General features: G+C 42.8%; 1 protein-coding gene and 1 long non-coding RNA gene across 2 annotated transcripts in view; one reads left to right on the plus strand and one right to left on the minus strand.

Annotated features, from left to right (window-relative positions):
* Positions 1–17,930, minus strand: part of TLN2 (talin 2) — a 438,974-nt gene that overhangs the window by 250,674 nt on the left and 170,370 nt on the right. Inside the window, exon 3 of the mRNA XM_078448675.2 lies at positions 9,923–10,000. The gene's annotated coding sequence lies outside the window, so the exon portion shown is untranslated. The remainder of the gene's footprint in view (positions 1–9,922; positions 10,001–17,930) is intronic.
* On the plus strand, positions 11,054–14,687 carry LOC144616566 (uncharacterized). Its single transcript, XR_013555920.1, has 2 exons — positions 11,054–11,222; positions 14,512–14,687. It is a non-coding gene; the product is annotated as an uncharacterized LOC144616566 (long non-coding RNA).

The raw sequence follows: 17,930 nt of genomic DNA on the forward strand, positions 1-17,930 counted from the left end.
TGGAAAAGTGGCAGATCTAACTCGGGAGTAGGAACCACATAAGACAAGCCTATGACACTGTGTCACACCAGAAAGGATACTAAAGAAGAAGAAAAAAACCTCAAATCTTGTCCAAAAGGATTTGGCAGCCAACTTGAGTTAGTTTCTGCTGGCCAGAACTGGCACAATTTGAATATCAGTAAGGAGATTACATTGAAATGCATCAATTATATTTACACCAAAACAACAACAACAACAACAAAACAAAAAATAAAACTTCAGGGATCACTTTTGGAGGATGCCACCAGGGAACCCAGTGTATTTGAAAATATAGGGAGGGGTGCCTGGGTGGCTCAGTCGGTTAAGCCTCCGACTTCAGCTCAGGTCACGATCTCACGGTCCGTGAGTTCGAGCCCCGCGTCGGGCTCTGGGCTGATGGCTCAGAGCCTGGAGCCTGCTTCCGATTCTGTGTCTCCCTCTCTCTCTGCCCCTCCCCCGTTCATGCTCTGTCTCTCTCTGTCTCAAAAATAAATAAACGTTAAAAAAAATGTTTAAAAAAAAAAAAAAAAAGAAAATATAGGGAATATCAAGCCTTGATCCTTGCTTCTATGAACCTCAAGGTAAACAAACAATTGCCATGAAACTTCTCTTTAACTATTCTCATATATAAATAAGGAAGGAATGATAGAACTGACAATCACTATTTCACAATCACTAATGAACGAAAAGATACAGGCAATGATCAATGACCACCAACATCACAAAAGAGTGAGTCCATTCGTGACTATGAATTTAATGAAAATACACAGCCTACGTTTGATGTAGGCTTGACAAGACGGAAACAAACATCTGGATCTGAAAGTGACCAAAACCTAAGCTTTAACAAATCATAAAAAAACACAAGGAACGGAGAAAAGGGTTAAACGGCACCAGAGAGAAGAAATCATTGAATTCCACAGTATGGGAAATTCCACAGCCTAGTTTCTCCACCTCAGCACTACTGACATTTTAGGCCAGATAATCCTTTGCTGTGGAGGGCTGTCCTGTGTGCCATAGGATTTTAGCAACATCCTAAGCCTCTACCCACTAGATGCCAGTAAGCCTCCCTACAATGTGATGAGTAAAAATATCCCTCAACACTGTCATATGTCTCTCGATAGGGGAGGGAGATCATTCTCAGGCTTTCTACTCTAAAGGACAAACAATCCAGTTTCTTCAACAAACAAATCACAGGGGGGTGGGGGAGATGGGTCTCTCATCTTCTTCTGATCTAGACTGACTCCTTCATCAGTCAATTGCCACATGGAAGCCCCGTTTGGATCCTGATTCAAATAAACAAACAAGCAAAAAGGACGTGGGACAACTGAGAAAAGTCAAACATTAATTTGATATTTATTGACATTAAGGAAATATTGGTAATTTTTATGTCTTTAGTGTGATGTGGTCTAAGTCTTACCTTGGAGAGACATATACTGAAATACTGATAGAATAAAATAGCAAAGAGGTGTTTCAAAACCAGGAGTGGGAAGAAAGAAGGGTACAGATGAAACAAGACTAGGATTAATCCTTGTTGAACCAGGATGGTGGACATATAGTTCACTATAAAATTCTCTTCGCTTTTGCATGGGTTTCAAAGCCTCCATAAGAAAAGGTATAAATAATCAATCCGGCAGGCAATTCCACTCCCACTCAGAGAGCAAGCAAGTCCTAGAAAGACCACGGAAGGGACATAAGAACTTCCAGACATTGAGCAAAACCCAGGGAACTAGGTTTCTCTTGGGGTCCTACCTGGATGCCCAAGCCGCTCTACCGTTTACAGCATGGGCCTTAAACAAAAGCACCAATGACTTAGCAGCAAGCTCTTCCAGAGCTCGGAGAAAAGCCTGCTCTGTTGGACTGACCAGGAGAGAGAATACCAGCCCCTCATGGGGCATCTTCCCATGGGATGTTCAGGAGCAATTTTGTCTCCGAGGGTTTTTTGCTTTAAGTACTGGTTTTAAAAGTTTATCCCCAGGTGACTGGGTGGTTCAGTCAGTTAAGCATCTGACTGCGGCTCAGGTCATGACCTCGCAGTCTGGGAGTTCGAGCCCCACGTTGGGCTCTGTGCTGACAGTTCCAAGCCTGGAGCCTGCTTCAGATTCTGTGTCTCCCTCCCTCTCTGGCCCTCCCCCGTTCGCACTCTGTCTCTGTCTCTCAAAAATAAGTAAACATTGAAAAAGATTTTTTAAAAATAAAAGTTTACCTCACTTTTCATACCCTCAAAAAAAATTTTAAGAAGTCTACCTCCAAGTAAGATGTGAAATTTTACTTACCCTGCAAGGAGCCCACGCCCCTGCCAGCCCTAAGCAGCCCATCTCGGGACTTCATTCCAGGTGAGAAAACATCACCTTCTCTCTTGCTTAACCCACTGTGGCTTATCATCTGTTCTGCTGGAAGGAGCAAAACTGAAACCAATTCACTCAGAAATAAATGCTGCTTTCTCTTGGAAACCTACTCTACCCCCTTAGATATAGCTCCTTCCTCCAAACTTCCTCTCCTCCTGCTCATTGGTCAGATGCCTCTGCACCTGTGGAGCGTGGAGACCCAAGAGAACAAGACCCACGTCGTTATACTGTGCGGTGTTGATCTGTATTTGTCCTTCCTAGTTCAGAAAACTGAATATGCTTCCTCTGAATCCAAATGTCTGAGAACAGTGGCCAACCAAGGAGACGAGGCCTCACTTTCACACAGGTCATGTCCTGGGGCCTGCATCAAACTTTCCAAAGGGCTGGCAAAATGAACCACGCATCCTGCATGACCCCGATGCCTGGAGCCAAATGGTCTCCTACAGGGGAGATGGAATCGTTTTCACTACTTAGAGGTAAATAAATGGAAGAATATGTAACTAATTTGGGGACTATTTAGCATCAGGTAATACAAAGGTAATACAAAACCCTTATTCCCTTCTCATGCTAAAGGGTTGGGTTCAGTCCCACTCTTCTAGAAGCTCCATTTCCAACCATGGGATAAAATTTTGATCAAGATTTAAACTGTCCAAGTAAGTCACTTTTACACAAAGGTCAAGTCACCTATATAACTGTGAGGGTTAGTGATCTTTGTAGAATGGAACCAAAAAGGTCTCACCCAGATTACAACCCTACCTGCTTAGCACCCTATCCTCTCCTTACAGTCAGTCAGTAAATATAAAAATTAAAAATAGTCAGCCGGAATTGGATCATTAGAAGTTCTTACTAGGGTCACCTTGGACTTAGTAGTATCACTACTAAGTCTCAAAGCAGGAGAGATTACTTCTGTAACCATTGCATCAAGGTAAATATTGACCCCTATCTGTGCATTAAGACTGGACATCACTAAGGCTAAACACCTCTCCCATATGTAAATGAGGTGCAGCTCAACCGACTTCCCTTTCATTCACTACTTACTTGAGAGCACAAACTGAGTAGGTCTAGAGGTTTGGAAAGTAAGCACTCTTTGCACTTCGACTGAAGACGTTAATGCTACTACCGCCTTCACTGAGCAGAGTGACAAAGAGTAACGCCAACCACTCGTCCATGAGCTATTTGCCTAGAAAGCAGACGACCAACTCAAGACAGGTTTGAGGAGAGACTGCTCGTTCCACCTTACCCGGGTCTGCATCATGAGGAGAGCAAGCAGCTGGAGAAAAGGAAGCCCAATGCCGTGTAAGGGAGCCGCCTGCTTTGGGCACCTGCCATTCACCTGGTCAGGACCATAAGCGTAATCCACCAGACACAGGTAAACGGAAAGATTTACCCAGACCGCCACATTCATAAGAAAATAAAGTGTTAAACGTAAATGTGATGGTCTTCCCAAACTCTCTTCTAAAAGAGCCACCAAAACACAATATACATTAAGAGGATCAAATGTACCAGACTCCCACACGTATACTCCAGGCTCTAAAAAACCCTCTAAACCCACCGACACCATTGACAAAGCACCTTTTCCCTATTTACCAGCAGGGTTGAGTAGGAAGCCCCTGTCTCGCTTCAAGTTCACAAAGGGAACACTGAGTAGGTAAGGAGAGTGCCATTTCCAGTCACAGACTTCTGCATAATGAATTCTTGGCCACACAGCATACCCACAACAAGGATGAGGGTGGAATTAAGCAGGGCTGGTTTTCCTTAGAACAGCAGCCATTTTCTCAGGCTGGGGGGAGGGTTCATTGAAAAAAGTGCTCTTTTCTCACCTAGGAAACCACAGCTGACACCATGCCCCCCCCCCCCCCCCACCCAGCCCAGGATCTAAGAAGGACTTCCCAGGGGAGGCCTTGGATGAGTCTCTGATCTAGATCTCAACTTCTTCATGGAAGCAGTGTCCATGGTAATTTTTCTGTTCCAAAGGGCTGGTGTGAGCATTTCTGCAGACACCAGGCCTCAAATGCCTAGGTGCCTCACACACCAGATCCTCAATAAATGAAGGCTAATTTTAAAGACCAAGGTGATTACCTCTTCTGAGACACCAGAGCCTGAAGCCATTTTTCCAACAGTATTAACACTGATTAGCTTTTCCAAGCCATCAGCACTGGCTTAGGGGTAGGCAGCACACCCTGAGAATTTAGACGGTTCTGGGTTGAAGGTGGAGGGTGGGGGGCAACGGGACTAAGACCTCCAAACAGAAAGCAGGTTCCTCGGAAGAACGGGAAGATTGAGAAGCTAGGAAAACTTGAGGCCGTGCCCAAGATGGCTGTTACCACCTAAAAGGGAGAATCCATTCAAACATGCTCCACGGAGGTGCCAAGGTATGGGGACATCAGGCCCAGAGAGGAAGGACTATAATCTCACCACGTAACTGGGCTGTGATGGGAACAGCTGCTACCCTCATCCCAACAGAGTAAATGCCGTTTCTTGCATTTAACATTCAGAATCAAGTCACAGGTAAATCATGGAAGCCCGTACTAAACGAGAGAATATAAATATCACCAACATGGAGCATTAGAAATTCAAAGGTACAGCTGCCCCAAATGGAGAGGTAGATGATGGTGGGGGGAGGAGGTCAACAAGAAACAGCCTATGGAGGAGACAGAACAAGGATGGAGGAGGTTGCTGAGGGGGCAGGGAGGAGACAGCTATGGGACTGAAAATGTTAATCAGCTGCAGGGAGGAAGGGAGAAGGGGGATGGTCAGAGTGAGCTCATCAGCAATCACAACAAGACACCATCAACAGCTCTTAAAACTGATCAAGTGAGAAAAGGTGCTGCTAGCATAGTGTTTATACATGTCCAAGCCACAAAAGTAAAAATGATCTGCAGGGGGAAAAAAAAAAAAGGTGGTTGCTTCTGAGAAAAGCAAGACTAAGTGAAGGAAGAGGTAAAGTAAAACCCTATTGCTTTCATTACAAGCCGTTCTGGAATGTTTTCCACTGTTAGCCATTTGCATGCATTACTTCGACTAACATTATATTACAGGCAAGATCCTCTAGAAGACTAATGTTTAGATCACAGCTGTAGGTTTTTTCTCAACATACAGCAGGCTTCACGGTGCCGTGTTGAGTCCTTGCAGCACGCTTAAGCTGGCCTGCAGCATGCTTAAAATCATGTTTAAACTCTGCAAGTAGACTAGTTATTTTCTGGTCTGAAAAGCTGTCCAATTCCGATTTGTTATAAACAGAAAGGCTTTGTTGATCATTTTAGGTCTTCAGAATATGGGACTTCATAGCTAAACTATGGGAGTTTTAAAGGTTTGTGTTCTATAGGAGAATATTTCAACGCAGACACAAATATTGCAGAGCCGTTAAGTTCGGGAATGACGATCAATTCTTAGAAAAGGTTCAAATCTTGAGCTCTCCACAGGGCTAACCTTGAAAGAGATTAAGTGATGAGCCTCATTAGTCAAAAAGCATACAGAAACAGCACATTCTATTATACCCGTGAATTCCTAAGTTTAATGAAACACAATCTGGAAATTGTTGTTGTTCTGTAACATTTACTAAGCACAGACAGCAGAGTGAGGAGCCTCACACATGACAGGGAACCCTGATCAAGGATGTGATGCTAATTAGGATGATGCTAATTAGGACTCCCAGCCACTCAGGGAGCCCACAGGGGGGTAAGCAAGTGGCAGTGCCTCCAGTCAAACAGCAGAGTAATCTAAAGAATCCAGCTAATAATGGAGGATGGCAGGAAGACAAAAGTGCCTAACAGATTACATTTTTAATGAGGAAAAATAAGCATCGGAACTCACCTTTCCTGACGTCAGAGCTTTTAAGGGACTGATAATGACAAACAGCTATGTAGATCCTGCTTTGAATTTTACCGATTCAAGACCTCCCCTAAACAGCACTGGGAATTAACGATTCCCAGAGAGTCAGAAACAGTGTTTTTCATTTAAAATTGGTTTTTAAATATTTTTCTTACAAGCCTGCAGGGAAAATGGAGATAAGTTCAGAATATTACATCTATTCTTAAATCCAGAATACATCACGAGTCATTAAGTAAAACGTTAAACAAGTCATTTGTCATATGTGCCCCCCCAAACACTTTATCAATTTCTCTCCTCTCTCATGCACATAACCCGTTAAGAGCACACGTTTATTCCTGTGAAGCATGGCTATCTCCAATTCTCAACGTTCACCCCTACAAGATCTCGCCCAGCAGTGCTTAGCCTTCTGAAATACTCAGAACATGATTGATTGATTTTATTTTTCATTCATTAAATTGTATTCAGCCTCAGCCTGGCCCACATCCCTTAAAGCAATTCTCCCCTCTCTGGTTTATGTCAAAATAAAAGCTTCTGCTAGCATTTCTTCATGACTTTAGACACTTTCAGCAGTGTCAAGATTTCAGATAATTTCTCGTATTCGTATACATTTAAGACAAATGTTGCTGTTGTTTGATATAGCTTTTTCCTAAAAAGGATAGTGAAATAAATATCCTCAGAAAGCAAGCCAAATGAAACATACAAATCAGGCAGTAAACCAAGAGAAGGGTTGACGGAAGGGAAAACAACGAGGTAAGTCTGTCAAATTTCATTTAAGTTGCCAGAAAATAGGAATGTTAAAGGAATCACCAGGGGAGGAATTCCAAAGGACTGAACCACTGTGTTCCTATCAATGTTGGCCACAGTATGATTTCACAGAGCTTTCAAAAGCAGCCAGGATTATGTAGGCATCTTGAAATAGGTGTTATTACTGCTCCTTCCCCACGGTATTTTCCTCTCCTAGTGATTCAGTCCATTATTGCCCCTGTTCTCCACCCACCCTGCCCCCAGTCACAGCCATACACCCCAAGGAGAAGTAAATGGAAAGCCCAGTTTTCCCTTCTGTACAGGCCATGGCCTAAGAAAGCACTTGGCTCACTGCTCTCGGATCTGGAACCCAGGGAAAGGCTTATGTCTGAGGTGCTTCCTGCCCTCTGGGCCCAAGCCCCTTAACCAAACAGGACCTGTAGGTCCTCCAAGGACAACACGCAACACCAGGACAACCAAATGGTTCCTAAGCAGGAGAGCTCCCTTACCCTTTCCTATCCCCTATACACGTGATCCCACTGCCCTCAGCGCAGAACTCTGGGCCGTGCCCTCCACCCCTCCCCAGTCCTCCGCTCCTCACATAGACTGTAAGCACTGGTCTCCCTGCAGGCAGGCATTCAGCCCACTGCACTCCTGCCTCTCAGCGTCCCCACACTGCAGGGGCACACTCATCTGTCAGATACTACCTGGCCGGGGGGCTGCCCACCATGGTGAGAAAGGAGGATTCTGTATCCTTTTATCCAACAACTTAAGATCCCGTCAAATTTATGTTTACATTGACTGCAAGATAGCTCACAGCTCAATGGCATGCTCATGTCAATCAGCCATTTTTATTTGGGTTTCCCAAGGGAATGGTCCCTTCTCTTCTGTTTGACCTCACCTCTCAATTCAACTAGGCTAACTGTCACGGCATCTTCTCGCAAGAGCTATTGTGGACTACAGTACAGTTCTATCCTGCTTCAAAGGAATGAGACAGCTTTAGAGGCAGAATAGCCCTTAGCCATCAGTCAGGCATGCCAAAATTTCCCAAATGCCAGTCTTCAGCCAAGTGCTGGCTAGTTCATGGCTAACAGTCGCAGGTCAGCAGGGAAATGACAAAGAGGTGCAATCAGAAGAACATTTTCATGTATGAAAATGCTAAGCGCGTGCCATCTAAAGACAAACGTAGGACATTCCTACTTTTTCAGTATTAAAGTATTTGTTTTTTCTTTTTTTTTTTTTCATTTTTTTTTTCAACGTTTTTTATTTATTTTTGGGACAGAGAGAGACAGAGCATGAACGGGGGAGGGGCAGAGAGAGAGGGAGACACAGAATCGGAAACAGGCTCCAGGCTCCGAGCCATCAGCCCAGAGCCTGACGCGGGGCTCGAACTCAGGGACCGCGAGATCGTGACCTGGCTGAAGTCGGACACTTAACCGACTGCGCCACCCAGGCGCCCCAAAGTATTTGTTTTTTCATGAGATGTTAGATGGGAAGGTTTTTTTTTTTTCCAAATCTTTAATGATGAAAAATCCTGAAGCAAAATAGTATAGGATATAAGCATAGTGAAGACTCACACACTCATCCAGCTTTAATAATGATCAACTTTATACATACATAGCCAAAAATATATACTAGAAATTGGTCATGAAGTTTTTTTTTCCTGTTCCACAAAATCTCAAAGTGTGGGAACGACTAATTGGGGCCAGCCTACACGTTTTACAGATGAAGATACGAAAATTGGCAAAGATCAGCTTGTCCCCAGTTGTGCAGCTGGTCAGAAACAGAACCAGTAAGCCTGATGTGCCACAATACGGTTTTTGAGAAGAGGGACACAGCCAATCCTTCTTAACCTGTCAAATGTCAATCCAAGGACACCGAGGACCTGCCTTTTGTCCCTGCCGAGGGAACTTGGGACTTTGCAGCCCCATCTGGGACAATCAGAGTGCAAAACCCATAATATATAACCCAAGTTCATTTCATGTTAGAGCAATTGTGTGCCGTCCCTGGAAGGCTCCAAGAACCACCAAGCAGTTTCACAGTGCAATGACTACTAGAATTTTCTACATTCCTTATCAAACACTTCAAAAATCAAACGTTTATAAAGCAAACAAGTGTGAATAAATGAGAATTCATGCCGTAAGGTTAAAAAACAGCTACTTATCCATTCTTGCAGGCTCCCATCCTCACCCCACCCAACTACGAGGTGCAAAAAACAAACAGCAATGTAAGTAGTAAGACCAGACAGCTAGCTACACAGGCCTGCCTCAGAAAATATCAAATGAGACAGGCTAAGTGACAATGTTTCCACACTAAGTTTTATCAATGCAGGGGAGTGGCTAATTGGTAAGAAGATACATCTTTTTTTAATCTTTTTTTTTTAAATGTTTAATTTTGAGAGAGAGAGAGAACACACACACACAGAGGAGGTGCAGAAAGAGAGGAAAACAGAGAATCTGAAGCAGGCTCTGTCAGCACAGAGTTCGATGCAGGGCTCAAACCCATGAACCGTGAGATCATGACCTGAGCTTAAGTCAGATGTTTAACCAAATGAGCCACCCAAGGGTCCCAATAAGAGGATATATTTTTTAGGGATCACGGGGTGGCTCAGTCAGCTAAATGTCCAACTCCCAATTTCAGCTCAAGTCACGATCCCGTGGTTCAGGAGATCGAGCCCCTTATCAGGCTCAGCGCTGAGCCTCTCTCTCTCTTTCTCTGAAAAGTAATTAAGCACCTAATTTTTTTTTTTAATGTTTATTTTTGAGAGAGAGACCAAGTACAAGCGGGAGAAAGGCAGAGGGAGAGACAAAGAATCCGAAGCAGGCTCCAGGCTCTGAGCTGTTAGCACTGAGCCGGAGGCAGGGCTTGAACCCAAGAACCATGAGATCATGACCTGAGCCGAAGTTGGACTCTCAACCAACTGAGCCACCCAGGTGCCCCAACATTTGTTTTTTAAAGAAGATCTATATTTTTAAAGGACTCACCGAAATTCTCAGTTTATGTAAAGAGTTGATTTCCCTGAAGATATCCTAAAGCATCGGAGAAGCCTTCAGCAGCAATACCTAAAACAGTAGAAATCATCAGAATCAAGTGATATTATAGATGTCAGTTTGGGGGGGGGGGGGACAATTCTCCATCTATACATTTGGTCATTTCCCCCCATACTAAGCATGAAAGGAAATAACTCAGGAAACAATGAATTTCCGCTCCAACACATGGGCTGGGAATTTTCTTTACCAACAGGGAATTGAGGTCCCAAGACAGTTATTTCAAAGACCAAAATTATGTTACTGTTGGCAAAGAGGCAAAAACTCATTCTTCCCCTTCCCTGTGGTAAAAATCCTTAATGGTTTTGAATTTAAACAAAGACCAAATGTATACATCTCCCCACCCACTTGCCCCCACCAATGTTTAGAACAAAAATCAGGCACTTTTCTCCTTTTTAAAAATTAGCTTACAGGAGCCCTTCTGGTCTCATTCACCCTTTTCCTACTCAGCTCCTCGAACGTGTCTATCAAGTGGTCCCTTCTTGCTTCAACTGTTCCCATTTTACTCCCGGTTCTCGGAGCCATTCACAACTGACCATTTAGCACCCCAGTCCCTGGGAACCCAGTCTGAAGCAGAGAAGCACCATCATCGACTGTCCAAATCAAAATGGCTCATAGCCACAGTTAACAAACAAGTATCTGAATAAGAACATATATGTGAATCCTTGAAACAGGATAAACATTCAACTAAAGAACCAAGTACTTGTATGAAATAGACCCAGGTACATGTAATCATACCTGGGTAGTTATGTAAGACTAGTTAATAAAAGGTGTTGGTTAGCTATTTGGGATAAAGAAAAAATCTAGATCTCTACCTCTCTGCTTATAAAAAAACCAAACTCCAGGTAGAATCATGAGTCCTAGAAGAATATATAAACAAATAATTTTATACCACAGGGACAGAAAAGCTTTTAAAAAATTTTTTTTAATGTTCATATATCATTGAGAGAGAGACAGACAGACACACACACACACACATACACATGACGTGTGAGCAGGGAAGGGGCAGACAGAGAGGGAGACACAGAATCTGAAGCAGGCTCTGAACTGTCAGCACAGAGTCTGACATGGGGTTCGAACTCACAAAGCCTGACCCAGGGCAGGGCTCGAACTCACCAACTGTGAGATAATGACCTGAGCCCAAGTCAGATGCTTAACTGACCGAGCCACCCAGAAAAGCTCTTTCTAAACAGGACATCAAAAACTGAAACTATAAAGGAGTGAGACATCTGGCTGGGTGAGTTTTTTAAAATTTCAAATTTGTGAATGGCAAAAATGTGTCAAAAATAAAAACAAAGAACAAAAGGTGGTATTTTCATCAAAAAGTAAAGTAAGAAACTAGGTACAATATTTATACAGCAGACATATAAAGGCTACTTTCCTTATTAAGCAAAAAAAATAAAGCAGTAAGAAAATAGTCCCGTCAAAATGGACAAAGACGATTAATAAGCTTTCATTAAGAGAAGAATCCTAATACAGGGCGCCTAGGTGGCTCAGTTGGTTAAGTACACAATTAACTCTTGATTTCCGCTCAAGTCATGATCTCACAGTTCGTGATTTCTATCCCCATGTCAGGCTTCCTGCAACAGCACATGCTCTCTCAAAATAAGCATTTTCAAAAAGAAATCATAATAGCAATAAACATAGGAAAAGATAATCAACTACACTAACAATGAAAACATACAGCTTTAGAAAATGGAGGATTTTTTAACCTATCAAATTGATAGAGATGTTAAAGACTGACCACAGCCAATGTTAGAGACATAGTTCATGATGTAGTCCACCACTTACATAATTTTGTCCACATGTAAAATGACATATTCTTTGATCCAGCAATGCTACCCCTAAGAATTTACGGGTAGTTAATTGTGTAAGCAGAAAGATGGATATATATATAGCACTGTAATTAACAGAGAAAACAAGTCAATGCCCTAAAGGTTCACAAATAGGAGGCAGGTTAAATAAACCATACAGACACTGAAAATAACGATTGAGGTTTGTATGTATTGATATGAAAAGATATCCACGTGAAACAGGTGAACAACCATGCACAGTATGATTCTATTTGTGTGTGTGTGTGTGTGTGTGTGTGTGTGTTCCTAGATGTCCTAAAACTCATCTAGAAGGATGTTTATCAAAATAGTTAGGATCACCACTGATTATCAGGATTTTAGAGCATTTTTTCTTCTTATACTGTATGAATTTCTTATGAGCAGGATTTTTCCCAAGAATACAATGAAGCCTTATTATACTCCAGGCTCCAGTGTAAAGTGTTACACTACATAGATTTCTACGTGCCTTCGGTCAGCTTTCCTCTGAATTTACTGACATTTGGGGCGCCTGGGTGGCGCAGTCGGTTAAGCGTCCGACTTCAGCCAGGTCACGATCTCGCGGTCCGTGAGTTCGAGCCCCGCGTCAGGCTCTGGGCTGATGGCTCGGAGCCTGGAGCCTGTTTCCGATTCTGTGTCTCCCTCTCTCTCTGCCCCTCCCCCGTTCATGCTCTGTCTCTCTCTGTCCCAAAAATAAATAAAAAACGTTGAAAAAAAAAAAAATGAATTTACTGACATTTGTATCACACACAGCTTGTAATGAACATCGGTACGAGTTCCCTTCCTCATCTCCAGCTCCTGTCCCTTCCCCAGGGCCACTCTGTCCTTGCATTTGGGTTTCCAAAGACACACCTGTATCCTTATTCTAAAACCCCCCTTTTTTACTTAACCTAGCTCAATTCAGTTTGTTACTTGTGACCAAAGGAGTACCACATAATACAGTGCTGCTTTTTATTTTCCATCTTCTCCATCATCCCATTCCGTTTGAAAACAGAACAGTAAACCCTGTAATCACATCAATGAAGATTTAGGACATATAATGTCTTGTAATGGTTATGACTACAGCCAAAGTAACTGAAGCAGGAGACTCAAAGCTAGTGTAACAAAGGCAAAAGTATTTCAAGAGACAGGTAGATTCATTCCTGACTAGTAAGAGTGCTGATGAAAAGACTACCTGAATAAGAATAAAAACAAATAGGACATACTTGTCCAGATGGGCCATTTCTATGGTTAAAATATTCTCCACTCTCATGTTTTAGCCACTTCACTGATTTATTTTTATTGGATTATGTTTATCTATGAAAAGCCTTTTTTTTTCTATTTAGACTATAACATAATGTTTTCCCATAATGGGACCATTATGTTCAATTTATTTCCAGCAAACAAATTTATTCTTCTCATTGCCCTATTTTTAAAGGTTGAGAAGTTCCATATAATGCATGAATCCTCCTAATACCATAATTATAAACCTGGTTAAAAAGCTATAATCCCTTGTAGACATACAAATCCCTTTACAGGTGTGTTGGATGTAAAGTACAAATCTAATTAATCCTTCCCTCCATCTCCTGGAGGCTCCCTCTCAAAAAAAAAAAAAAAAAAAAAAAGTCCCTAGAAAGTAGACAAAGGACAAGAACCACTATCCAATTTCAGTAATGAGTAATCATGAGACCTAACCAAGTATGTGTGTCTCCAGGGCCTAAGTCAGACAAACACACAGGACACTCAGGGCCATGCACCAGCCTCTCTCTTCTCACCCCTCCCCGGTACAAGGGCATCTTTCTAAATGGATGCTTGGGGGCAGGTGGACAGGGAGCCAAGCAAGTCCGCATCTGAAGCTGAGACACATGAGGCAGGATTTGAGACACAACACAATACACTTAGGGGAGACAACAGCAGGGTGGTGCAAAGTATAGACTGACCCTGGATCACTTACTAGTCATTTGGCCTCGATGTGTCTTAACCTCTGTGTGCTTCAGTTTCCTCCTCTGTAATAATGCCCATCACAAGAGCTGTTTTGAGGATTATAGAAGATAGTGTATCTAAAGCAACCAACAATGCTCAAGAGTCTAACATGGTCTTACTTGAGCTCAGTTTGGTGGGAGCAGCCTTGAGCAGAAACTCATTGTTTATTGCCTACTCATAGGAAGTAAGGTCCCTAAAAGAACTCTGGAATAGTATATATCTATGCATAACACTTACCTATCAAAAGCGTTTCCTCTTTAACATGGATAAGACCTTTACAAATGAATAGAAACTAATTTTAGAGGTACCAGAAGCACATTAAAGAACTCTGCCTTAAAATGGACTTCTTTGGGTCATCATCGGATACGTCATTTGGCAGCTCCCTTTTTTGAGTAATTTGAGTACCACGCGGTACCTTTTCTGAGTATTTTGAGACAGGCGTAGGTAGAGGTGACCAAAAGATAGCAAACGCTATGGACTTGTCACCACCCTCGGCACTTTAGGGCTGGACTTAACTGCTTTTGTATCCCGGGCCATTTGCTACTGAGAATGTATAGATACAGTTCTTAACTCAGTGTCTAAAGCAAAGTGCCCCCAAATGGTACATCCACTACTGATTATCATCTTCACAGCATTAAAGAAACAAAACACATATTCAGTAATCTGAGACCATACAAAGTACTTTTTCACCATGAGGGTTTGATGGACATTTGTTTTCCACATTTTACTTGGCAGCATTTGCACGAGAATGTGGGGCCAAGGTGAAGAGGATCTGAGGAGGCAAGGACGTCTCAAGCCACAAAGGGCCTTCACAAGGCATGTGACTGACATCTCATGACATGGTACAGATCCGAAGTGGCTAACAACACCTCTGTCCTAACATTTCATTAAAAGACAAGGAATAGTGTGGAGCGCCTGGGTGGCTCAGTTGGTTGAGTGTCCGACTTCAGCTTAGGTCATGATCTCGCAGTTTGTGAGTTCGAACCCCGCATTGGGCTCTGTGCGGACAGCTCAGGGCCAGGAGCCTGCTTCTGATTCTGTGTCTCCCTCTCTGCCCCTCCCCCGCTCATGCTGTCTCTCTGTCAAAAATAAACATTTAAAATAAATAAATAAATAAATAAATAAATGACAGGGAATAGTGTAATAACACACTCAAGCTTTGTCCTAACACCATCAATATGAGCATAAAAATCAGGAGAGGGGCCCATATCAACATATCTTCAATGTTTTTGCTGCCCAACATTATTTAGAACATAACACCAACCAAAGCAGAGAAAATCTAAATTGAGCTGATGAGAAGAGTATACAGTTGGCCCTTGAACAACATGGGTTTGAACTATGTGGGTCCACATGTATGTGGATTTTTTTTTTTTTTTTTTTTTACAGATACAGCACTGTAAGTGTATTTGCTCTTAGGATATTAACATTTTCTCTAGCTTACTTTAAGTAAAGAGTATGTAATACATACAACATACAAACTACGTACTCATTGACTATGTTATCAATGCAACTTGGGGGAGGGGAGAGTCAAAAGTTACATGCCCATTTCTGGCTGGGGGCAGGAGTGGCAGCCCATGTTACCCATGTTATCCTGGAGTCCAATGTACTACTTTTAGCTTGCATTTATCACTAACATTGGACACATGTACTCCTAATTCCTCAGGAGCAAAATCCAAGAAGCAAATAAATCAGATAGTTCTTCAGAGCCCTAAAATGCAGACTGGAAGAGACAGAGTAAAGACAAATTCTGAAAACAAAAATTCTCCCCATTGCCTAACACACCTACCACTTGCCAAGGATCTATCTTGCTTTTTTCTGAAACCACGAGAACTTTTTCTGTCTATGTACAGCTCCATGTTTACAGTCCAGCTCCACTGTCAGAAGGTATCCGACTCCGAAGCGAAATGTCCAGTTCTGTTTTCATGGCCCTCTCCCTGCTGACTTCCCAGCTAGAGGCTGGGTGCTGGGGTCAAAAGAAACCCAACAAAGCACAAGCTCAAAGCATCAATGCCCAAGGTTTCCAGAGAGGAGAAATGATAAGCTACCTTGCTCTGTGCAGGGCAAAGAAAAAAGCTCCAGCAATCTCTTTGTATTCCTCTCAAACCAGAATTCCAGCAAACTAGGAAGTCAGGGATGTTACAAGCAAAAAAAAAAAAAAAAAAAAAAAGATTCTCCATAAATGTGTAAAAGGCTGGTTTCAACAACCCGAGTTTCTCCAATGCAGGACATTTTAGACACTTTAATGTGCAAATATTCATAGTGAATGAGTAGCTCCAACCTTATTTGTACACAGATTCCCTTACTCCCGTGGTCTAGGTCCTGGGACAAGGGCCTCACACAACAGTTTGGAAAATGTTATAATGAGATTTTTATGCAAATGTTTATTGAAGGCTTACTCTGCTCTACTACATTCACAATTGCATGACTAAGCACAATGCCCTGAAAAGATCAATTAATGGGGCAAAGAATGTTAATGCAAAGGACTGGGAAGCTCGTGTTCGCTATGAGGGCCAGAGAAGTGCTACAATTATACACAGTGACCTCACTCAGACTATAGGTTTATCGCAACCAGAAAAATTTGACTGATGCCATGAATTCCTTCTTGTTATATAATTCACCGTTCCTCTTTTCAAAACTTTAAAGGCACAGAGAATCACACTAAATTAGTAACATGAGCAACTGGAATGCAGGCTTCATAGGAACAGGGACTCTACTAGGTTCAGGGCTATACCCTGGCCCTTTAATAGGATGGGTGCAAAGACGCCCCACCAATACAGGACTATATGAAGAAAAGAATAAGTAAGCGAGCTTATGTCAGTGTATCATTAACTCACTATTCACTGGCCAAAACATGCATTGTACATGTATTTTTCCTTATGACTTTTGGGTTAGAAGGAAATTTTTGTCTCTTGACTACCACATTCAGTATATTGTTATAGGCAATTATTTTCAATATGAGCCCAATTAACTAACATTCAAATGACTAGGACTTCCAATTAATCAGAGCTATGAAGAGAGTCTCCCTTGGGGGAAGGAAGAACAAACACATTCATCTTTTAGAACTCTGCAACCACCCACCAAAAAGCTTTCATCGCCAATTTGCTGAAAAAACCAAGTGAGCATGGAATACAGACATCAAGAAATATCCTATGTTATTAATTTCAAGATTCTGAATGTAACGTTTAACATAACCCTGAGATGTTACACTACCTTCAAGGGAACAAATCAAAACTTCAATGTTTTTGCCAAACTCAATTCACTATGACAAAATTGTGCTATTTATTTATTTTGAGAAAGAGAGTGCAAGCGGGGGAGGAGCAGAGAGCCAGAGGGAGAGAGAGAATCCCGTGCAGGCTCTGCATTGTCAGCACTGTGGAGCCCAACATGGGCCTGGAACCCAAACTGCAAGATCGTGACCGGTGCCCAAGTCAAGAGTCGGACAATATAACTGACCGAGCCACCTAGGTGGCCCTGGGGAAGGCATTTTAGAAAAATTTCTAACAACTCTGTTTTTTCTTTAAGAAACAGAGAAGAAAAGAACAGGGAAATACTGCTCTAGTTCCCCCTTGGTCATTCCAAAAATTAAATTGATTAGACCCTTCCCTACTCCCATTTTTGCTACCAAGCGGTTCGTGGCCAGGATGTTCCTGTTGGCAGTTGCCAGTCTTGGCTGGAGTATGTTCCCATCTATTGCAGCAGTCCTGCCCGGTGGCCCCTGCATGCCAGCTCTTCCCCACCCCCAGAGTAAACCCCCAGAATCCAAGACTGCGAGAAGCATTTGAGTTGTGTCTTCAGCTCCCAGGCTAGAGGGACCGCCAGGGCCTGCTTCCTCCCTTCCCACCTCAACTGTCCTGGCAGTCAGCGCTCCTTCTCGAACCCTGCACCCTCTGAGCTGCTTCCACTGCAGTGGCCTTCGACCTCCAGTCTCCAGGCTTAAAATGGCCTCCCCACCCTCCTACTCATCCAGCTGCCCATCAAGTTCCACCTACTCTGGGGAGACTTCATCAACCACATCTCTCTCTGCACTTCCCATACTATGTTGCAATCATCTATTTTAGTGTATATATTCCCCACTAGACTGTGAGCTCTTAGAGGCAATAATTGTGGCTTCCCCCCTAGTCCTTGCCTCAGCTGGAGCACAGTTCCTAACACAC

The sequence above is a fragment of the Panthera onca genome, chromosome B3 (assembly GCF_046562875.1).
Source record: "Panthera onca isolate mPanOnc1 chromosome B3, mPanOnc1 haplotype 2, whole genome shotgun sequence".
In the NCBI taxonomy this organism is placed as follows: Eukaryota; Metazoa; Chordata; class Mammalia; order Carnivora; family Felidae; genus Panthera; species Panthera onca.